Genomic DNA, 25,572 nt, shown 5'->3' with positions numbered 1-25,572 from the left:
TCCTTTCACAGTGATGCTAGATAGTCCAATCTTGGACTTAGTTTTAATCTCAAATGCTTTGCCTTATTCACTATTCTTTCTTTCTCTCTTTCCAATTTAAGTAATTCTTCTTCAAAATTTGTTATCTTCTCCTCAAAAACTAATAGTGTATCAGGTGAGTTAACAAAATTATCTGCAAGTTTATTGATCTCATCCTGTACCTTGCTCATCTTCTTGTCTATATCTATAGTCAAAAAGTTTGTCTTATAGGTGTCTTTGTACAGAGTTTTGTACTCTTTCAATAAATTACACAATTCCCATAGAAGTTTGTCAAAATCTTCGTTGCACTTCTTTATTTGCTCATCAAAGAATTTCTGTTTTTCAATTTCTATTTTATCCTTTAATGTCTCTTCCTTTATTTTCTCAATGTTTTCTGTGATATATTTACATAGTGTATCAAGTTGTCCTAAAGACTCTTTATTGTCTATATTACAGTTAGGAGCAATTACCTTCAAAATTGGTATGGTATCATCAATTGCCTTATAAGCTTGTGAGCTATAGTCTGTTATCTTTTTTATTGAATCTAATAGTACCTCAGTCACATTAGTTGATTTGTAGCCTAATGATGTACCAACATTCTGAGTACCGCCTGTGGAAGTAACCAAGCTTGTATTGACCTTTGGTAGGTTTGTTTGTGTCTACATTTCCTTGAGCAATGGTTTTTCTACTTCTCCAGTTGTTGGTGGCACTGTTTCCTTATGTTCCTGTTCCTGTTGTTGTTGTGGTTCCTATTTCTATTGTTGTTGTTCCTGTTCTGGAGCCTTTTGTTCTATTTATTTTTCTATTTGTTGCATTGTCTCAGTCTTAGTCTAAGTCTCTACCTTTTGCTCTTTGTTATCTGCCGGTTTCTCCTGTGTGTTTTTAGTTTGCTCAGCTACCGGAGGCTCACTAGCCATTTCAATTTTATCAGCTATATCTTTGTCTACCACAATGTTGATCTTTTGAGTATCAACATCCATAGTATATAAGACTTTAGGATTAGGATTACCATCCTCTACATCCATTCTCTCAGCTGCCGGTTGATCTTCTATAGCTATTGTTTTTATCGGTGGAGTAATCAAAGGAGGTGGGGGTAAGTTGTCTTTAACCTTGATACTAGGTGGTCCACCAAATTTACCTTTACCCTTGTCTCTATTTTTTTGATAAACTTTTATAGGTTTGGAGTTCCTATATTCTTCTTGTTTTTCTTTTTCAACTAGGAATATATCCCATCCATTTTCTGTCTCCTCAGTCACCTCATTAACTCTTCCAACCATTAAAGCAATGTGCCGGTGTGCAGTAGAAAATACTAACCGGTTGGCTTGAGCAATTAGGTCATCGATTTCTTTGGGTGAATTTACTGGATAGACAACAAGTAGCTTCTCAATCTTTAGTTTCTTGTCCAGTTCTATTACTGCTTGTCTTCTTGCTTCCAGTCTCTTAAATAGTTCATCTAGAATTTCATTTACTACTTCCATCAAAAATTTCTTATACATATCCATATGCAATATAACACTGTTTTCAACTTGTTCTTTTTCATCAGCTATTAAAGTGTCATATATTTTCTCTATATTATTCAATTTACCTTCCTCTATAATTTCATTCAGCAGTATATCAAGAGGGGTCAAATCTTTGTTTGTCCTCTTCTTCTTTTTGGGTGTCAGTTTCTTCTTCTTTGGTGTAGCCTTTCTTACTGGAGATCTCACTGCTTGTTGTTTTTGTCTTGTCCTCCTGGGTGAGGGTGTGGTTTCCGGTGAGGGATCTCTTTTCCTTAAAACTCTTTTGAAAGTTGTAGGCATATCACTCTCTGAAGAGGTACCTACCGGTGATAGGTGAGTTTCAGGTTGTGGAGCTACTAACTCATCCTCTATTATACCGGTTTTCTTCAACACATCTTCTTTGATGGCCTTTGCTTGTCTAGAACCTTTCCTTACAACTACCTCAACCTTTTTCACTCTTTTCTTTGATTGTATTTGGCTTTCAATAGTTTCTGCACTACCAAATATTTCTTCCTTAGGTTCTCTAGGGGCTTCCAGAAGTGCTTTAGCATATGTTTCAATTATATGATCATATGTTTCATAGCCCATCTCGGTTACCCAAACTGTCCTAGGGATGACTGCTTCCATCCAGATTTAATCCTTCTTGATTACAAAGCATATTTCATCTTTTTATTTCTCAACAATCTTTTGTGATAACTTGATTCTTTTCTTTATTTTGACCTTTAATGCTTGAAAGAAGTCATGAATATTGTTTTCCTTGTCTTCTCCCATGTCATTGAATAGTTCTGTTAACTGTTTACCTACCGGTATATCATATCCAAGTTCTTTGTAGCCTATACTGGGAACCTATTTGGTTATACATAGCATCAGACATACTAATAGATTTCCAAACCTAAAAGTTCCTTTCTTGTCCTTCTTAATCTTTCCAAGGTTGTCAATTAATTCATCCTTTAACCATTCACATATATCAATCTTTGCATTATCTATGACCATATCATAAGAACTCTTAATGCATAAACTTGAAACTAAATTGAGTCTATTTGCATGAGTAGCTTTATACCCTAATATCATGCTGATAAATCTCACATTAATGTCTGTTACATCATTAACTCTTAGGGACCTTTTGTCGAATGTTGCGCCAGTTAGGTTTGTAACTAGGTCATTGGATACTTTCTTAGTTTTATCTAGCCTTTTACTGGTGGTCGGTAACCCTGTGACAGCTTTCATAGCTTCCTTAGTGATTTTGTGGATTGCATCTAACCAGAAAAATTCACCATGTACCTTGCTTAAGACTATCCTAATCACATCCTTGGGGAATTCAGGAGTGCTAAGGATCTCTGTGAATCCTAGGGTCTCAATGATCTTGTGTTCATCTTTTATATTGCCGGATTCATCACATATGACAGTTTTAAACATGGTTTTAATCTCTTCATCTCCCAATTCCTCAATGTTGTAGTGGATGTAAATTCTGGGGTCTTTAGCATAAACAACTCCCTTAGGAATTTGAGAAAAAGCACCTAAGGTATCATCTTTCTTTTCTACCTCAGGAACTAACTAAAATACGGGCCTAGGTCTTTTTATAACTTCAACAACAGTAGAGTTTTCTATATATTCAATTGCAGAGGTGGATACCATGATAAAATACCTTTTACTGTCTTTAGGATGGATGATTGCTTGGAGTGTTTTTGCCTCTTTCTCAAAATGCCTTAGCTCAGAATCTTCACGCTCTTCGTAGGTTTGAAATCTCGGTGAAATGGAATGGAGCCAAAACCTCAATTTTATAGTGTCTTTTTGCCATCTACCACATTAAATGCATGCTGGTTAAGTATTCACTTAACATTGTCTGCCGGTAAAAAGTAATTTCCAACTTCTTATCTCTAACCGAGGGAATAATAGCACGTGTCATTAGATTGCCAAACCATCAAGGAAACTCTCTTCAATTAGATGAAGAACTTCCCGTCGGTGGAGCACTGCTCTATCCTGCTGGTGAAGCATCACTCTATCATGCCAGTGAAGCATTGATTTGTTCTACCTGTGGAGGAGTATTCCCAATATTTAGATCACCTTTTCTAATCCATTGTTTTGAGAATTCTTGCTTAACCTCTTCAACTTTTTCTTTACCTTTCAAGCTAGAACTTTTGTTGTCTACCAATGTTCCTTTACTTCTAAAGAATTTAGCAATATTCCCAATCTTGTTACATGCATAACAAGTTACATTATTCTTCTGAATAGCTTTCCCATAACCTATGCTGGTTTGTGTTCTGCATTGATTAGATAAATGTCCAAATCTTCCTCAAACATAACTGTATGTGGAAAAATCGGATCGATAGAACTAAAAATGTGAAAAGTGGAGTTCTAGGGAGACTTGTCCACACATCCACAAAACTTCTCGGTGCAAGCTATGGAGTCATGAAGTATGGCTCAGCTTCCCAAGGTTGGTTCCAATGTTCTCTATCTCACAAGGTCCCTCAAAACAATGTTTTTGCTCTCAGATCACTGAGCAAAATGGTTTAGGGATGACAAATGCAAGAATGAGGGATGCTTTGATAGATTTTAGAATGAAATGCATCCTAAGCTATGCATGATCTTAAAATGCAATAAACTAGATTATAAGATGACAAGGTTAGTATAAATACTATCCTAACATGATATATTAGTCTATGATTGAGCTAAATGATAAAGAAAGTATTCTAAACATGTATATTTAGACTAATTCCTAGTTAAAAGAGAGGCTAAATGATGAGCATAAATGATATGTGAAAGCTTGAATGTATTTGACCATAAGTATGATGCTAAAGATTTGGTTCTTAAAATGGAGGAATGAGAGCTCTATTTATAGCAAAAATAGGGCAATGGATGGCCAGGATTGAAAGAGTTAATCAAGGGCTAAGTTTGAAAGTTGGGGATCCATGTTTGCAACTTGCACCAATGAAATTGTAACAAATGTCAACATAAGACTGGTTGAGGAAAGGGGTTGGAGACATTAAATGCCTGAGAAGACCTTATGGTTATCCTAGGGGGTAAGGGTTAAACTTAAGTTAAGGTTACCCATTGGTTTAAGTTTTAATCAAAGGATAAACCCTTGTGCAAATTATTAAGGGATAACCATGGTCAAAGCAATGAATGCTTGATGAGACCTTGGGTTACATGGAGGTTGAGTTAGAAGAAATTCTTTAATCATGCTAGAGGGTTGAGTTAACCATTAATGGTTTGAGAGACTTGGAAAGTTAAGTGGTTGAAGCCTTTAAAGGTTTTCAAAGACTTTGAGGATTTGAGAAGTGACCTCCCCTTGCTTAGGGATGTGACAAAGTTTAGTAGATGGGTTAGGATAATTAGAAGTGTTTAGAAGAGTCTAGAAGGGGGTTAGGAATAGGATTTAGGAGGCAAGTGGGAGATGTAGGATTTTGCAAGTGGATGGAGGGATAATAGGATTTAATGAATTTACTTAAATTTGGTTGTAATTTGGGGAAATTAAATAAATTTGATTTATTCAATTTAGGATAACTATTTAATTAAATTTGAATTTAATTAAAAGTGGATAGAAGGGATTTAATTGAATAAAATGATTTATTCATTAAATGGTAAAAAGAAGTCTAGTGAATTTAATTTAAAAAATTCAATTTTTACTTAATTTAAATAGAAGAATGTGGGTGATTCAATTAAATTAGATTTAATTAAATAGAGAAATGAACATAAAATATTCAATTAGGAATATGGTCATTTTTATACGTCTACATTTTGCCCCTCTTTGAAGTGACGTGTGTGCACATGTTAATCCAAAGAAAATGATGTGTCGTTGTGATTTATGATCAAATAAAAATTTTATGTCCTTTTTAGATATGCCATGCCCCAGTTTTGATAATCGATGTAGATAATGCCCCCTCGGGAGACGAATCAAAATTTTTTTTAGAAAATTTGTTTTAGATTTGATAATTGTTTTACATTGTAAAATTTTGACTAGGTGGAATGTGTAAATTGATTCATCTCCCGACAATTGACGCATTTTAGGGTATGAGGGAGACCGCGAGAAAATTACATGCCCATTTCCCTAACCCTAATTTTATTTTTCTCCTATAAAAGGGGAAAAGTGCTTTGATTTGATTCATTTGTGCATTGTTGACTTTAGAGAAAGAGATTTTGGAGAGAAGTCAAAATTCCCATTCCTTATTCCAGGCATTGTTTTGAGCACGTTCGAAGGTATCGGAGACCTGCCACATATGAACCACCAGTAAGTCAACCTTTTGACCCCTTCTTGATTTTTTATTTTGTCATTTTGGTCATTTTTCTAGAATTTTTCACGTGGGGTTCACATTTTAGCGCATAGGGGTCTTAGATTAGTGCATACGAAAAATGTTGTAACGCATGGGGGTTTTAATTTTGGGTGCGTCCGAAATTTTAGGGTAGCGCATCTATTTTCTATGTTAGTGCCTTGGTTTCCTAGGTTAGCACATGGTCTTGGATTAGCGCATTAGGGACATAGGGTAGTGCAGAAAGTGAAAAGGTTAGCGCATCAGGTTAACCTAGCACATAGGCTGCACAGAGGCTCGCATGGATAGGGGGAAGTAGCACATAGGTTAGAACTAGCGCATAATGTTAAATAAGTAGCACGGCTGTAGGATAAGTTAGCACATAGAGTTAGTCTAGCGCATAGGGTGGATATGATAGCGCGGCCGTAGGATAAGTTAGCGCGTGAAGAAAATAGTTTAGCGCGTGGATGTGTTTTAGCACGTAGATAATCTATTTTAGCACATCGGGAAAAATTTTATGAGATAGGATGATTTTGTGAATGAGAAAAAGTGATAGGATAAGGCCAGTTTTGTCAGGATAGGTGTAATTTGTTCGTTGCTACGTTTGCGGTCATGGTGTTTGTTAGTTTGTCCAATATGAGTGTTGATATAACTTGTTTTGATTTGCGATATTTCAAGTTATGCATAGATATTAATGTGAAATTGATATGAATTTGTGGAGCTTGAGTTGTGTTCCAAGCTGATATGGATTGGAAACTTGAGTTGTTTTACAAGCTGATGTGATGTGGAAACTTGAATTGTGTTACAAGTTCGATATGATTTTTGAAAACTTGAGTTGTGTTACAAGTTGATATGGATTGGAAATGATGTAGAACTTGATTAGATTTTCAAAGTGTTCAAGTTTTTGTGATTTCAATTTTTGATATCTATGTTTTGATGAGGAAACTGATATTGGACTTGTTTTGCTTTTTGACAGGAGTGATTGGGAGTGGTTCAGTCACACGAGTGGTTTCCTAGACCTTGGACATTGATACCACAGTTGGCACAGGCTGACCTTGACATTATTGAGAGATGTGGCCTGACTTCCCTATTGGATATGCAGTAGAGCAGCTGTAGGCAGAGCTACTGATGCATCAGCGACAGATTGCTCAGCTGACCACTGAGCGAGACACAGAGATAGAGCGGCGAGGTCGAGGGGAGGAGATTGCAGCGAGTGTGCAGAGATCAATAGCAGGTGGTCTGATGAGAGACACCCTAAGAGAGCTTTCTTTGAAAGCTCAAGAGGTGGAGTACTACCATCATCATTACAAGGCTGCGGTACCTAGGGATCGCCAAGTACAGAGCTTTACATAGTCAAGATCTAGTCAATCTCGAGAGACCGAGTTGCGGTCAGAGAGTCGAGGTGTGACAGGGCCATTGAGACATGATCCTCCTGGAGATCTAGGGGCGTGGACTTCTGTAGCGAGACCGTCTCCGTCAGGAGATAGTCATACTTGAGAGATGTTGTCTCTGTTGTATTTTGATCATTGTATTTGTTTTTGACAGAGATATGACATATGTTGTATTGTGATTATTTTTGGATATATATATATATATAGAAACCATTTTCCTTGATCTTCATGTGATGTGTTATGGATTCATGCTTTGTATATGATGTTTGTTTATTCTATGATGATGTAATGCTTTGATTTATGAGATGTGTCTTAAAAATGAGATGTATGATAATGATGGGCAACTAATTTGTAAAATTATATGCAACTATTTGTAAAATGATATGCAACTATGTGTAAAATGATATGCAACTATTTTTTTGGAGCATCCTCATTCTGCATTTGTCATCCTGATATAACCATATGTTATTTGCTTTCGAGATAAGTATCATCATTGAGCATTGATTTGTTTGGGATATGTTGAAAATTTATACAAGCATAATGGTATAATTGAACCATAATGACTTGAGAAAAATTTACATGATGTTTGATTTTGCAAGATAGCACAAGCGTCAAGGTATAATTGAACTAGGATGACCTGAGTGCAGATTGCATATAAACAGACAAGATTAAACCATTTGTATGCGTAAAGTGGAATCATCTCTTCAGTGATATTCGATGTATCACATCTTGAGACAAGTATTTACATAGTACAAATGATCGCCTCCCAGACAGAAGACTAAGAAAAATATTGGAGTTTCCCCATGATCTCTAGATTTGAGAAAATGCAGAGAATCCAATAATTGAAAAAGTTTAAATGCAAAAATAGTCAAGACTTTATGCGATAATGAAACATTCAGTACTTTAGAAAATCATCCATCTTAGCATGTTTGTGATTCTTGTTTTAGTGATCCAATGTTTTGCTCTATGATGGAGTGAAGTTTTGGTTGCTGGATATGATGTTTCTGAGTTTTACAAATAGTTTTGATGTCTTGAACATGTTGCAAGTGTTGATGATTTGTTGTCCCAAGCTGAGTGTACCTCTTGATGTGGATACATTAAGTGATTACCAAGCCATGGTGGAATGTGGTAAAAGGATATATGGATAGACCAGGATAGTGACTACACTAAGTATGTCCTGAATGGATATTTGCTAAGTGTCCGACAATGGCCAATAGTACTTTATTGCAAGTTTATAGATATAGATGAAGGATATGTTCTTTCACAATAGCGCCTATTACCAGGTTTTCACTAGTTGCTTTTATTGTACCCCCTTTTTTTTTTTTTTTGGATTTTTCTGTGCATTTGGACTACTCAAGTGTAGTATTTCTTCAGATGAATACTGTTAGTTGGTTCTTCGAGCACATCTCCTTCTGAGGTTATGAGCTGATAGGCACCTGATCCATAGACTGAGATGATGACATAGGGACCCAACCAGTTAGGTTCAAACTTCCCTTTCTTTTCTTGATCTTGCTGATTTCTTGGATTTTTTTTTAGGACTAGATCACCAACTTTGAAGTTGCGAGGGATGACCTTGTGATTGTAGCTCCTGCACATGCATTGCTGATATGCTTTGAGATGAGTGTAAGCATGCTGACGTCTTTCATCTAATAGTTCTAGTTCTTGCAGTCGGTTGACCCGATACTCTTCATCTGGGATTAAGCCTTTTAGAGAGACTCTAAGAGACGAAATTTCTACCTCCAGTGGTAAAATAGCTTCAGATCCATAGAACAATGAGAAAGGTGTTTCTCCTGTAGGTGTACGGATGCTGGTTCTATATGCCCAAAGCACTGGGTTGAGTTGGATATGCCAATCTTTTCCTGCATCATTTACTGTTTTCTTGAGAATCTCCAGTATGGTTTTGTTGGATGCTTCTGCTTGACCATTCCCCTGTGGGTAGTATGGTGTAGAGAACCGATGTTGTATTTTGAATTTTTCACATAGTTCTCGGACATCTTGGTTTTTGAATGGGCGTCCATTATCGGTAATGATGGAACTTGGAATACCATATCTGCAAATCAGATAGTTTAGGATAAAAGACGCAATTTGCTTTCCAGTTACTGTGGTCATTGGGACTGCTTCTATCCACTTGGTAAAGGATTCTATTGTAGTTATAATGAACTTGTTTCCATTTGAAGATGAAGGATTAATTTTGCCAACCAAGTCTAACCCCCACTGATAGAAGGGCCAGGATGTTGTAAATGGCTACAGTTCCTATGCTGGTGCATGTATCAGATTGCCATGGATCTGGCATTTAGGACACTTCTTGGCGAAGTGGTAAGAATCTTTCTCCATTGTAGGCCAGTAGTATCCCATCCTTAGAAGCTTTTTAGCAAGAGTAGTCCCACTTGAATGTGTTCCACAAATACCTTCATGAAGCTCGTGTAAAGTGGAATCAGAATCATTATGATCAAGGCAATGAAGAAGAGTACCATCTAGACCTCGATGGTACAAAGTATCAGTAGTAAGGGTATACCGGGCGGCTTGTCAGATAAAATTACATTTTTGGTTACAGGATAGGTCAATGGGTAAGATATTGTTCTTTAGATAATCATATATCGGTCCATATAAAGGAGAATCCGAACCAGTCAAAGCGTAGATGACATGGGATTCAGAGTGGTCATAGGCTGGGGAGAACAGTTGCTCTACTAGGAACTTGTAACGACTCTATTGCTCTGGAATTTGTAGTAATGAAGTGATAGTAGCCATGGTATCAGCTACTTCGTTGTTCAACCTTGGTATCTGCTCGAAGGTGATGTGTATAAAACACTGTTTGAAGTCATCCACCATTCGTTTGTAGGGTAGTAGCTTGTCATCCTTTGTTTGATAGTCGTTGTTGATCTAATTGAAGACTAGTTGTGAATCTCCATAGACCATTAACTCTGTGAATTTCCATTCTATGGCCATTTTGATGCCTATAACCAATGCCTCATATTCAGCCACATTATTCGTGCATGGGAACATAAGTCGATATGATCTTGGTATAGTGTATCCTTCAGGAATGATGAAAATAATGGTAGCACCTGAACCATGTTGGGTGTAGGATCCATCAAAGTATAGAGTCCATTGCGTGGTAGAAATAGCAAGAACGTCCCTGTCCAGAAATTTAATCTCCATAGTTTGTTTTCCTGGTAGCGGTGCTTCAGCTAGTTGATCTGCAATTGCTTGTCCTTTGATGGCTCTTCTTTCTATGTATTGGATGTCGAATTCACTAAGAATCATGACCCATTTAGCCAATCATCCGGTAAGAGCTGCTTTGCTAAGTAGGTATTTGAGAGGATCAATTTTTGCTACTAGCTTAATTGTGTGTGCTAGCATATAATATCGAAACTTCTGAGATGCGAAGACCACTGTTAGACAAGCCTTCTCAATGAATGTGTAGTTGAGTTCATAGCCATTTAATGTCTCGCTGATGTAATAAATAGCCTGTTCCTTTCCTTGTTGATTTTCTTGTGCTAACAGTGCCCCCAGTGATACATCTATTGTTGAAATATAGAGAATAAGTGGCTTCCGTACTACTGGTGGTACTAGAACTGGTGGATTCATTAGATACTATTTGATTTGATAAAAAGATTTTTCACACTTGGTCTCCCATCGGAAAGGTACATTCTTATGGAGCAAATGATTGAATGGTAGACTTTTATTAGCTAATTGAGCAATGAATTGCCTGATTGATTGAAGTCATCCTTGTAGAGATTTGAGTTGACTGATATTCTTTGGTGGTGTCATTTCCATAATGGCTTGTACCTTTGCTGGATCCACTTCAATACCTTTAGCTGAGACAATATAGCCTAGTAACTTTCCTGATGTAACCCCGAAGACACACTTCTTAGGGTTGAGCCGAACTTGAAATTTTTCCAATTGATCAAAGATCTTTGTTAGGATGCCAAGATGTTCTGCTTTGGTGAATGACTTAGCTAATAGATTGTCCACGTAGTCTTCCATGAATGTGTGCATCATGTCATGAAAGTTTGTTGTCATTGCTCTCTGATAGGTAGCCCCTGCATTCTTTAAGCCAAAAGGCATAACATTCCAACAGTACGTTCCCCAAGGACAAGTGAATGTTGTTTTGTCTTGATCTTCTAGGGCTATTTTGATCTGATTATAGCCTGAGAAACCATCCATTAGTGAAAGCATTGCATGGCCCGCTGTGAGGTCTACAATGATGTCGATACTGGGTAGAGGAAAGTCATCTTTTGGACAAGCTTTGTTGACATCTTTGAAATATGTGCAGATTCTGATACTGCCATCTAGTTTTGATACTGGTACTATATTGGAAATCCATTCTGCATAGTCAATGGGTTGGATGAATCCGACATCTAATAACTTCTTGAGTTCAGCTTTGACCATGAGTGCTATCTGTGGATTCATCTTTCGTAGCTTTTGTTTGACTAGCTTAACTCCTGGAGAGATGGATAAGTGATGCATGATAAAGTGTGGATCAACTCCGGGCATATCGGCATATGACCAGGCAAAATTAATTTTCTTTTCTTTAAAAAAAAGGATAAATGCCGATCTTTCCTCTTCTGTCAGGGATTCTGCCAAGTGTATGTTTTTGACTACTTCTGTGGTACCAATGTTGATTGATTGAGTGGGCTCAATCAATATGGGTGATCGCTCATGAAAGTGATCTGGAAGAGTGTCAAGTCTCCCATCTTTAGGTGCTTTGAAAAGGTTTTCACCCTCAGATGCATCCTTTATTTTTACTTTTTTGTGATCTAGAGCTGACATTGATTGGTTTTCAGCATCAGATCTTTTACTTGGCTCATTTTTGCAACTGAGAGACTTGGCACTCTCTAGTTTGCAGACATCATTACTTTGTTCACTGGTAGAGCCTGTTTCCGGTTTAATGGTACATAGGTAATGGATAATAGATTTATCGTTTGGAAAAATTGGTATATCATGTATTTCAGGTTCATCCGAGTCAATGAGGTCAGGAAAGACAAGTGGTAAGGAATCATTTGGTGGATCAAGTTCTGCTACTGTAAGTGTTAAGACAGAGGTTTCATCATGATTGGTCTTGGTTTTAAAGAAGTCAAGGATTTCGTCGAGGTCTTCGATGGTATTATCTTCCTTATAAACTTGTTCATAATGCTTCTGTTCGCTTTCCTTGGTGTCATAGATATGCCACGGTCCAAATTCAAGAGGTCTATCTTTTGCGTTATGTTCTTCTTGAGAAAGGGGTATGGCGCCAGTATTATTAGGGATATCTGTAGTAGTATTTGAGTAGGTACCCCATTCATATTCATTGGAATCAGTCTCTGAGGCATCATCCCAGATTCTGTCCGTGCTATAAACAGGTATGTTGTATGGTGAAAATAGATTTTTGATGATGGATACCATTTTGGTAGTTTTTGTTGATTCAGTGTTAGATCCTGCTTCTACTTTCTGTATTTGTTCATAAATTATGCCCCCTTGGGGAGGAACAATGGTATCAGGAGATGATTTTATCAATTCTTGAGATATTGGTGTTTGAAGATGAGCTATTGCTGCATATATGTCCTTCTTATGGCTTAGAAGCTTTTCTTGATGTAACTTCTGTTCTTGACGTTTACGTGCCTTGTGGATTGTTTCTGCTGACTCAAATGGTGCTTCCTACCAGGATTCTTCTTTGCTTTCCATTGAGGTTTTGCAGTTATGCATGGCATCTTTCTTAATAGGAAAGTGAATTTACAACCTAATCTAGTTTTGTCTCTATTGGGCTATGAAGGAAGATCTATGGGTTCCGTGACTCCTTCTTTGCATTTTCCAATATGTCCTTTACCGTCATATCCCATTTGTTGCATGATTAAGTATCCTTTTCCATATAGGTGTGTCGGTAGAACTATGTCCAGAGTAGCTACTCTGTTATCTTCTTCCTCATCTTTGTATAACTAGCTAAGAATGTCCTTATCTTCTGATTCATGTGCTAGAGTGCCCAGTTGGATGAAGGTACCATCAAATTTGGTGATGAGCTGAGTTACCAAATGCGTTGATGTAGTAGGCAATCCATGAGATCTGGGTGATGTCGGTAATTTGGCCAAACACAGGGGTTCCAAAGAGTATTCTCCCATACCTTGGTCTTTGATTTGCATTTGCTGTTTGAAATTTCTAGATAATGATTCAGGCTTTGCTGTCTGTAGATCTGATGTTGAGGATCTCTTCTTTTCCCTATTATGGGGAACCAAACTGTCCTAGGCTACCCCCATTGCATTATAATGTTGAAATGGATTGTGATTAGCAGATATGGAGATCTCTTGTCCGTTATAAGGAAATTGGACACACTGGTGATACGTAGAAGGTACTACTTGCATTTCATGTATCCAAGGTCGACCTAACAAAATATTGTAGGTAAGATCTATATCTAAGACCTGACATATAGTACCTTTTTGCACTGGTCCAACTTGAATGGGCAACATCATAGTTCCTTTAGATGACCTTTCCTCATCATCATATGCCTTTATGGTAATCTTTTTACGGGGATCAATAGACTCTTTAGAGAAGCCCAATGCACGAACAAGTTTTAAGGTACAGATATTGAGTCCAGCTCCTCCATCTATTAATACTCTCTTGATTCTATGTTTATAGACAGTGACTTCAATATGGAGAGGAGTATTATGTGGATGGCTTAATGAGATATTGTCGTGCTCAGAAAAAGTGAGATTATGAGGCCCCATCATATGAGTGACCATGGTTTGGAATTTGTCAGTATCCAAATCTTGAGGTACATTTGTTTCTAATAATGCTTGTTCCAATATGTCTTTGTGTTTCGGTGAAAGTTTTAGCAACTCTAGTATGGATATTTGAGCAGGAGTTTTGCGCAATTGGCTGACTAGATCATATTGAAGTTTGGGTACAGTGTTTGTTGTTGACATATGTCCTTTCAAGACATATTTTTGAGCTCTGGTGGTTACATTGACTTATTCATGATTATGCTAGTCTCAGATTGTGATGACGTTTACATGATTGTCGATAGCTGATATATGATTAATGGTGTTATTGTAAACATGATTGATACATGCTCCATGGGTATCATTTGAAGTGGAAGCTCCATCTCTGTTATAGTTTGGAAGAGGATTCTTGAAAGCTCCATGGTCACCATTTGTCTTGAGACCATCTACTGTTAAATCACCTCTGTCAATCATGTCTTGAACAATGTTTTTCAATCTCATGCAATCATTTGTTTGATGACCTTTGTTGTGATGAAAATTACAAAAGTGTGAGTCATTCCACCAAGGTGGTTTGATTTGTGGTTCATAGTTGCTGATTGCAGGCAGAGAGATAATCTTGTTTGCCAGGAGTTCTCTGAATGCTAACTCCAATGATTGACCCAGTGGTGTGTAGATGCATTTTTGATAAGTGTTGGTAGTACCCCATGAATTATTGTTAGGTCCTCAATTTGTGTTATTGTTGGTATTGTTTGCGTTATTGGTATTCAGTTGATTGATATTAGGTGCGCAAGCATTAGTGTCAGGGTTAGCACCTTTGGGATTTTTTGTAGCTTGAGGATTTCCTGATAATGTGAGCATGGGTTGCTTGGATTTTGGATCATTTGGTTCATTGCCACCTTCATTTCCATTGTTTTTATTTCTAGTCCAAAACCTAGATTTTTCTAAGTTGTTGTTGTTTTGATTGTTGTAGTTTGATGAAACTGTTCCTTCTTTGAAGAATTTTAGTGTTCCTTTCTTGACACATGCTTCTTCCACTTGAATACCATTTTCAATCAGTTTAGCAAAAGACGGTATGCATTGGAGCTTGAGCCTGTAACTCATCTCACTATTCAAGTTGTCAATGAAAATTTCCATTTTCTCCTTTTCAAGAATATTGCGAGGATATCTTGAAACCATGTTGTGCCAATGTTGAAGGAATGCCATGAATTTTTCATTGTTTTTTTGTTTGGTATTACAGACGTCTAGCATGGTGATATCATGTTGAATGTTATAGGAATACTATGTTATAAATTTGTTGACTAGTTCATCAAATGATCTGACAGGAGGTGTGATCTTAGATAACCACTCCATTGTTTGTCCCCCCAAGCTTCTTGGGAATAACCTCATCAGATAGGTGTCATCATGAGTGAATTCAAGACTCATTATGCAAAATTCTTGAACATGATCTCGAGGATCACTTTTCCCATCGTATTTATGAAATTTGGGAATGTCTGAGTTGGGAGGAAAAGGCACCATGTTCAATCTTCTATCAAATGGATAAGGATAGATTTCATTTAATGAGTACCGCATTGTTGTCCCTTGTTGCATGTCTTGCATTTGTTTTTGTAACATTCGCATTTGTTGAGTAAGAGCAACCAAAGGCACATTATTTTTCCAAGGAAGAAACTCTTCCCTTGTATTAGTTCTCAGCTGAAAAGGTGTGTTAAATGGTATATTTTGCTCTGGAGTTTCTAGCTCGGGTATATGCATTTCTGGTATACATTGTTTTGGAATGTGTTGCTTAGGTATGTGTTGTTCAAGGTTATGAGTTTCCTCTTCTCTTTGTTATTCTTGATATGCATATTGTCGAGATTCGGTTCTAAAGATGTTTGCATCTACATCTTCGGGAAGTTTAACGCCTTTACTTGTGAGCATAAGTAGATACTTCTCTTTGTCATTTTCCATGAGTCTTTCTACAAGTTTTTGAAAGGAAGTGCTTTCTTGACATTCTCGAAGGAGTTCTTCTGTGATCTCAGGTTCTTCTAGATGTGGTCCTTCAAATGGATTAGATAACCTTCGAGTCATGCTTGATTCTGGTGTTGCTTTGCTTTGTTTGTTTAGTTGAGAGCGAGTTACAGGCATCTTAGTAGAAGATTTCTATGACAAAGGGGACAAAATCTTCTTCAATATGTTGTTTCGAGGTTGGTGGTTCAAATCGGGGTGTGTTGTAAGTGATGCACTTGTCGGGTAAGAATGCCGAATTGATCTTTCCTCCGCTATTTATTCGTTGATTGAATGCGAATTTTTGGCAATATGCTCTAGTCTTCAAAGGCTCCCTATCAAATTCAGTGGATTTGTTCTCGATATGGCGTTGAACGTGATGAAGAAATGTTTGATGAGATTTGAAAAGTTGACGATTGATGTATAAAAACTTATTTCTTTTAAGGAATTTGGAAAAACTTGGTTGTTGTTTCTTCAATGTGATGTTACGATAAAGATTCTTTCTTCTCAGAATATGGGGATTAGTCATGCATAAGTGATTCAATGGTTTCCTTCAATTTGTTTGGATTTAGTTGATCTTGTTTTGAAAATTCAAGTCTTACTCTATCAAAGTGAAGGTTTAGATGCCCCTTCATGACAAAGCTGTCAAATGATATGGATAAAAGTCTCCCGATATGGAAACTTGATTTGACAACCTGAAATTTTTAAACAAGTGTTTTTGAGATGAAATCTGTGAGATGGTAAAGGATTCTTTTGATACTTGTGATGAGGTTTCTAGATTATGATAGGATAGATATGTTTTACTGTGTGATCAGTTTCGGATTTTTACAACGTTTGTTTTGACACAAACTTTGCTCAAGAAATAGCTTTTAAAGTTTTGTTTTGATGAAAAATGATGTTGATGAAAAAAAGCTTCTGAAGATGTTTTCAAAATTTTTAAAATTCCTCACTATTTTGCCCCCTGTCTTTTTGCTTTTGGTCACGCGCTAAAATAGAGACAAGATGCGCTACCAAATTTACTTTACATGCTAAAAGAATGACCACATGCACTAGGCTGCCCCCAACCACGCGCTAAAGTTTTGACTGTTTAAAATTTTGTTTTCTATTTGTTTTGAAAGGCTATGCGCTAGTATGGGTCTGTGACGCGCTAACTATTCAACCCTACGCGCTAAAGTTTGGTTTTCATGCGCTAAGCTGATGTTTCAATGCGCTAGACTGTTTTCTCGATGCGCTAATTGTTTAACACTATTTTGGAATTTTGATAAAACGCTACTGTTTTGAACAGACGTACTAACTTGATGCTTGGATGCGCTAACAAAAATACCCTATGCTCTAAGGAGTTGTTCCCATGTGCTAATCTGCCCTGATTTTTCCTTTGGTTGGTTTTTTTCTGCAATTTTTTGGATTTGATTGTGAGTTTTTTAGCCTTGATGGATGATTTTCTAAAGTAGTAAATGCAAGCACAACACAAAGAAGACAACCATTTTTGCTTAATCTAACAAAAAGTGTATGTTCTACAAGGATGTGTTCAAATCCTCAATGTTTTAATAGGTTTGGATACGAAAAATACACTTCAGAAAGACTCTTTATTCAAAGGTCATAAATAACATCATAGCCCACTAGTCTCGATACTCCGTCAGCTCAAACAACCATGTCACCCCTTAGAGGGCGCCCATTTTTTTACCTTTTACCAGAAATTAACTCAAAGTGAATTGCTTCACAATTGAGTAGTTATCTTGGGAGATATATGGTGAGTAATCTTGGGGGTAGATTCTTCCCCACCCTTGCACTATGATGTTATAAATGTCTGGTTACTGACTCGGTTCAAATTTTCTATTTCTATGGCTCTTAATCAGACTTCCTGTTCGGTCGTCAGTGATAAACTCCCTTAGGAGGCTTCCCAACCTTTAGAACAAAGGCTTTACGTATCTTGAGGATACTGGGGGAAGGCTAATCACTATGTGCAACTGTTGAAAAGGACTTTCATCACTTTCCACTTTTGATTATAGTGGGTTGGAACACTTGGCGTCAAAACCATTTCCCACTTAGGTCGTTCCCTTCACACCGGCCATAAATGGCTTTAAGAGTTGATTCCAACTCCTCGGGAAGGTAGGCCTGCTAAAGGATGTAAATTTTTGAAGTACAGAAAGCTTAAGAGTGGTTTGGCTTTTTGATCACCTAGTTAAGGGGAGAGCATATACCTTCCATTTTCGAGACAAGGCAAACAAGGTTCTTTTTAAGCCTTCAATTCAGTGATTTGCTAACCTCTACTTAGAGATGTTGCTCCAAAAAAAAACATGGTGTTAGTTTTACTTCGCCAAATTAGTGATTATTTAATCTAAGGAAATAACCAATTCAACAAAGCAAAAGGTTCGATTTGGTCAACAAAAGAAAAATCGGTAAACAAAAGGGGAATAACTTCCCTCTTTGATTGCAACAAAACTTTTTAGGTGAGGTTCTTTCCTTTGCACAAAAATTAAAGATGAATCCTTTTATACACCAAAGGATGGTGAGGTTCCTTTTATAGCTCTATTTTTGCAAAAAAAGAAATGTTTGTCTTGTTCTTTTTAGAGCCCAAAAATAAATTTTCTCCTATGAAAGCAAGAAATGTTCGGTTTAGTGATTCTTTTTATAGCCCAAAGGAAATAAGTGAGTTCAATTTTTAAGAATAGAAGAAGTTTAAAAATTTAAACTAACTTAACTAAGTTAGTGAAAATCCTAACTATCTTAATATTTTTTAAATTTTAAGCTCCCATCTGCAACAGATTTGTTAGAATCCTGCAAGAAAACAAGTTGAAAATATTAGATGGTTGGTGGACTTCAACAAGTCTTTTTTTTTTATTCCCAGTTACAGATTTTGAAACTTTGATTTCTGTTCATTTTTTATGCGCTACAGAATAAACTATATGCACTAAATAATAGCTGTGATGTGCTAAAAGAAGGTGGTGAAGCGCTACACTGTTGTTGGGATGTGCTACTCTGTGTGCCAAAAGCACTTCTCTGTCTTTCTCCAACACCGAGACCTACAGGAAAATTTTAATATTCTTATGCGCTAATTGTGTGGGGGAAAAGCGAGACTAGGCTAACATGTCCTAATCCTACCTTTTGACACACATTGCGGAATACAAAAGAGCCTAGAGGTATCACATAATTGGCTACTTCTTTTTGTGAAAGAGAGAGCCACGGGCTACCTATTAGGATTTCTATTCCTTTGTTGTAATTGAAAGATAAAATGATACAAGTTCAATTCCTAATCCCAAAGTGCGAGTATGAACTAATAACAAGATTGCAGAATTGAACTTAAACTATGGAAAGCTATAAACACAAGAATAAGACAAGAATGAAAATGCATACCCGGAGTCAAAATCTGAGTGGAAATGTTCGGGACGGGGGCGCGGGCGCCACTGTCCTGATTCTGCACCTGAAACTGCACTTGGAACTGCTGCTTTGCACTCTGGAAAACTGTCCGAACTGCTAAAGATTGATGTCTGTCAGGAGGACCAGGGCGCCCAACGCCCCTGTCCCAAGGACCAGGGCACCTAGCGCCCCTGTCCTGGTAGGACCAGGGCACCCCACGCCCCTATCCTGGTCTTCTGCTCTGAAACTAGGTGTGTGGTTCCGTCTCCGTCTGCTTCTTTCAGATCTGTAACTTGCGGCGTCGTCTGAATCCCAAAATCTGCACTTATATCTGAAAGAGGTGTTTGGGCAGCTATATAGGGTTTTGCCTTAGTCAAACCCCCACTTCGGTGATTTCCACCTCCATGAATAGCCAAGTTGTATTGTAAAAGTAATGTGTGTGCAGATCTTGTGTGTGTGCAAGATCTAAAATGCAAGTAAGCAAACTAGAGCAACCTAGAAAGTAAACCCTAATTGCTTGTACATGATAATGTAAATGCTCCAAATCAAGATGCAAAGTGATCTAAAGCATGAATACAAATGATATGATGAAGCTTATGCAAAGACATGAAAACAACATGAAATCATACCCAACCCCAAGGGAGGGGTACAAGCCAATCTTCAGTCGGTGATCCCTTATTGTTCTTCAATGCCTTCAAAGCCCTAAATGGATGAATGAAATTGATAGATGCTTGATGGATGGATCTTGAATGTTGCTGAAGTCTTCAAAGATTTGCTCTTTCGCTGCATATGAGGTTCCTGAAAACAAAATTCCGGATCCTTTCAAATGAAGAAAGAGAGCTCTTATATATGAAACCCTAGGTCTTAATTTCAACTTTTGGCCGACCTAGAGATTGAATCTCCCGCCAATTTCTTGTGGTTAAGCTTTATTTTATGATTGGATCGCGCTCCTAAAATTTCGGGAAAAATGTCCAGGACCATGTGCACTCCGGGCGCCATGGTCCTCTCCAGGTGCCATGGTCTCGACAACTTTTCACCAAATTTTCAGGGTCGTCGAATATGATGATTTTAGAGAGAATCCCGAAGTTACAGGTGATTTCGAGATGTTTTGACCCCCAAAATCAAGCCCCCAAGCTTAGAATAGGACCTAATTAGGGTTTTTAATTAAATGATGTATTGGAGGAATAAAATGAAAGGGGCACACTTTAATGAAAAGAGCCCAACTTTATGATATGGGAGATGATAAAATAGAACCCTAGACCTAATTAATTTAATTAATTAAGTTCTAAAGGGGAAATGCAATGCAAAATGCAAAATGCGCCAAGGCGGGTGCTAAACTAGGTGTGAAATTGTACCACCCTAGCAAGTGCATACAATTTACGACGCTACATTTAGCCCCCACTTTAGTGGTCATATGAACACTACGTGCATATGCAAGATAAAGTACAGAAAAGTAAACATTATTTGAAAAAGGATATATCCATAAGTCTGTCAAACGAAGCCCCCAGCGGTATCTGCAGTACACAGTTAGGAACCGCACCTTACAAAACCACATGTTAGATCACAAAATCACCTAATGCTTACTAAGGAAGGTGATGAAAATTCAAGGGTAGCTATATGCCCCCCCCTGTTTTGGCTTGCTAATTTTAGTGAGTTGAAACAGGGTATCATGTTTACCACTTTGAATTGTTAAAGAATATTGATGACAAATGCTCACCAGAAGATTTGATATGAGATCAAAACTAATGGAGAATCATTTGGTAAGAAAGAGGACTAAATCTCAATTCCAACACAACAAAGAGTGTGAGGATTTGAGAGTTCTCTACCACAAGATGAAGGATGTAAATGGAAACAAAATGCAAAGAGAAGAAAAGAAAGAAAAAAAAAGCATGAATACACACATTGGTGATCCATGAGAAGAATAGTGAGAGAGAAAACATGGACTTCTCGCCCCTAGATCTTGTCTAGGTGATCCATGGGAAAAAGGACATAGAAAACTAGCCCCTAGAGTCTATCTAGGTGATCCATGTAAGGGAGGAGAGTGAGAAAGTCTAGCCTTATGCCGCTAGTTCCACTCAACCTCGTGCATGTGTGTGTAAGGGAGGTTAGAAGCACCTCATAGGAGTCTATGCCCGAGTATGCTACAACCTGTATATGTATAGTACAAGGCGTGACATCTCACTCTAAGAGTTTGTGCTCTGGTTCCGAGAATAATCACCTTGCATAAAAGAAAAATGGAGACATCTCGCTCTAAGAGTCTGTGCTCTGGTTCCGAGAATGACCCATTGCTCAAAAAGTGTAATGTTTATGTCATAAGAAAAGTAGAACAAGGATACCTACCTTCATCACAAAAGAAGATACCCCAAAAATGCAACAATGTCATAGATCCAAGCAAGAGAGTTTTTTACTCTTTAAGCAAGGATAAGATAGTTGAATAAGACAAAGAAGAGAATAAGAATGCAACACTTCCTCCTTTTGCGAGGTGAAAGTGATTCTTAATGAAGGATGATGCTCTTTTTAACCCAATTGGGAGAGTGAATTCATTATGGATGTATTTTACCAAGTGCAAAAGAGGTTGTAATCAAGGACTTACACCTCTTGTAAGAGAGAATCCTTGAACAAACAACAACAAATGCATACAAGGAATAACATCAAGTAATAAAGTTCACACCATCCACGAAATAGGAAAAAGTGGATCCTTAGATAAAAATAAGGAAAGATCATTGCCTCCCAAGGATAAGGACAATGAGAAGGACTTACACAATCTTCTAGGGAGAGATTTAGACATAAGCAAAATGTACTACATACTCACATGAGTTCATGCAAGCAAGACATTAGTGTATGTATAATGCTCCTCACAAGAAGTGGGTAGGATAAGAAAGAGAATACACATCTTCTCCCATATCTAGGAAAAAAGGATTCTAAAGAAAAGATGATCAATATTTCCACACTATTACCCCATAGGAACAAGAGATAACATAGAAAAATTAGGCTATTATGTTGCTTCAAAAATATGATTGCACTTGAAATTGTACCATCATGAATGACAATGAGCCCCTAGTAAATGAGCTACCAATGTCACATAATGATGAGCAACATAATAGCCACTAATGTTATTTAAAGACATGATAGATTGAATGAGGTATTTGAATATGACATGCTGAATGCTCAACTATAAGTGAGATCAAAAACATGTATAAAATGATAAAAATTGAAGAAGAAAAGTCACAAGAAATCTTAGAAGAGGGATGCGTGTAATTTATTAGAGCCTTATCCCTGGAGGAAAGGACTTTATGATGAATAGGAGATAAAGATTCATAAGTGGATTTAGAAATTTGAGGGGAGTCATAAAGAGATTTGTTCATCGCCAAGATTTCCTTATGAGGGGAATGAGAGTTGATAGAAGTAGAAAATGATTTAGTTGAAGTGAGATCATCATCACTATTAAATATAGCATTCACATTGAGAGATGGTCTTTTAGATGCTTTGGTGGGTTTAGAAAGATTATATCCAAGTCCAAATGAATATTCATGCATGTTATGTTCTAAAGGAACTTTAATTCCTTGTTCATTTGCGCCACAACCATTTCCACTATAGCCACTCTTAGCCAAAATATGAAAACCACGACCATAACAATTAGCCATTTCAGAAAGAAAAGGTGGTTTTTCATAAGACAAAGAATCAAATTCTTCAGAATTAGAGGTGTGAGGAGAAGAAGTTTGAGAAGCGGCCACAAAATTATTGCTCATAGGTTCAGGTAAGACTGATGGATCTCTAGTTTCTTCCTTCTTTTTAACTTTAAGCTCTCTAGGAGGAACCCTATACTCACCTACAAAGGTGGGATTAAAATCAAGAGATCCCCAATCATCTTCTGCGAGAACCTTCTCAGGATCAAAAGCCTTTTCATGTGTAGATTCAAGTTGAGAAGAATCTTCTTCAGGAACTTCAGACTCATCCAAAGAATTTTGATTATCAGAGGGTGATGATTCATCCATAGGTATCTTGTTTAACGAGTCATCACTAGAAGAGGAAGGCTTAGAAGAACTCTCTTTGGAAGTAGATGTTTGCAAACAAGTTTGAAAATTAGTATCACCTATCAAGGTATATGTCTTATTATTATAAATAAATTTAACTTGTCTATGCAATGTAGAGGGGACAGCTTGCATACTGTGAATCCAAGGTCTCCCTAATAACAAGTTTTATGTTAGATTTCCCAACATAACATGGATAGGAGTAGGCAAAGTAACAAGTCCCACTGTGATGGGTAAGGTGATAATACCTAATGAAGACTTAGCCACATTATCAAAGCCTCGAATGGGATGAGAGTCAGGCTCAATAAGGGATGTATCCACATTCATCTTATGCAATAGATTAATGCTACACACATTAAGGCCAGAACCATTATCTACCAGTGTTTGTCTTATAGCAGTGTCATTTATGATAACCACAATCATCAAGGGATCATATTGATGTTGAATTTCACTAGTAGGCAACTCATCTTGAGTAAACACAATTTGAGTTTTAGGATTCATCACAGAGTTAACCAAAGACACTATATTACTAGATGTATTAGGTGGAGGAACATTCAAATCTTTCAAGGCATCTTGTAACATTCCATGATGAGCAGAAGAAGTTTGGATCAAATCCCAAAGGGATATCTTAGCAGGGGTAGCTTTAAGTTGTTCTATGAGATCATATTCCTTACCGAGAACTTGTGAAATACGTGGAGCTTGCGGAAGAATTGGTTGAGGATTAGGAAGAGACACTGGAGTAACAGGAGGAAGATTAGGCTACCTATTATTTCCTGTGTTATCGGTATGGGCAACTGCATGATAACTCTCTCTAGTCAGTTGCTTAGCATACTCATAAGGGCTCTTAGTAGAATAACCTCCTTGCATAGTAATAATAGGTATCTTAGGAGTGCAAAAAGAATCATTAGCATAACCACCTTGAACCACTAAGATAGGCTTATTTAAAGGTTGAGAATTTTGAGAAGGACAAGCACCTTGGACAGTGAAGAGAGGTTTGTTAGGTGTTTCATTCACATGTACCAAATTGATTGAGGATGGTTTAGAGGAATGAACAAAAGTGTTGGAAGAATTATTGATAGTCTTCTCTTGCACTAAAATCTTATCACGGATTAAATCAATTTTAGGAGAGAGACAAGGGGTAGGCATTGATGTTCTAGTAGGAAAAGTAATACTAGGAAAGGTCATATCATCCTCTATCATCAAAGGATCTACATGGGGAATAAAATCTCTAGGAGAAGGATCAAAATTACTCCCTAAAGTCTCACTTTTGAGAGGGAGATCTTTGAAAGAGATGTTAACCATCTTGCTTTGAACTAGGGTTTCCTTATGAGTAAAACCAAGTTAGGAGAGGGAGATGCTTTATTTTTAGAGGGAGAATGATTGAGATTCAAGGAAGGTGAGAAACTATCAAGGGAGTTTTCAATCTTTATTTCATCCCCTTTGGCTAGGGGTAGAGAATAATCTATACCTTCTTCTAATGGTTCATCCCAAATAGTGAGGTTGTTGAAAGGAATGTTTGAAGTATTGTCAATTTCGGGAGAGGATATAACATTGTTTATTAATTCCTCATCCTTAGGAGGGAGAGCATCAATAGATGTGTTAAAATCATCCTCTTTCCTCAAAATATATTCAAAATGATCTTTAGGGGAGAGAGAATTAGGGAAATTGCTTATTATTTCATCTTCTTTCTCTAATGGATGCTTATGGGTAAGACAAACTTTAGGAGAAGGATAAGCATTTATCATTAATTCATCATCTCTAATGGGAATTTTGTTGGAAAAGGAAATGCCATCACTAGGAAATGTAGGGATAATGTCATCTTCTTGCACAAAAGGATCCTCATGAAGGGAGCATTTTTTAGGAGCCACAAGGTCATCAAGGGCATCATCCAACAAAGTATGATCATATTTATTAAAAGGTTTATCTTTTGATTCAAAAGGAGATATCTCTTCATAGAGGGGATCATTGAAAACAACCATGCTACTAGATTTAATGGAAGAGTTGATAGGAATGTACCCTTGAGAGGAATCATTCGACTTATCTTTCTCATCACAACGAAATGGCATAGTAACAATGTTTATGAGTTTTTGGTAAAATGAAGGTTTGGTGTCTTTAGGTTTCAAAAACTCATCTAAAGCTTCATCTAACTCATAATCATCACAAATATGAACATCTTGCAAATAAAAATCTGACATTTTGAAATAAAGATTGCATAAAACTTAAACACATAATGCAAAGAAACCAAAACACACTCTTTCTTTTCCTTCTTTTTTTTTTCTTTTTTTCTTTATGAAACTTAAATGAAACACGCTAAATCTAGATTTAGATCTAACAAATGTAATGCAAGAGAAAGCAATAAT

The sequence above is a fragment of the Cryptomeria japonica genome, chromosome 5, assembly GCF_030272615.1.
Source record: "Cryptomeria japonica chromosome 5, Sugi_1.0, whole genome shotgun sequence".
Classification (NCBI taxonomy): Eukaryota; Viridiplantae; Streptophyta; class Pinopsida; order Cupressales; family Cupressaceae; genus Cryptomeria; species Cryptomeria japonica.
The sequence above is the reverse complement of the archived record's forward strand: the minus strand, read 5'-3'. Positions refer to the sequence as shown.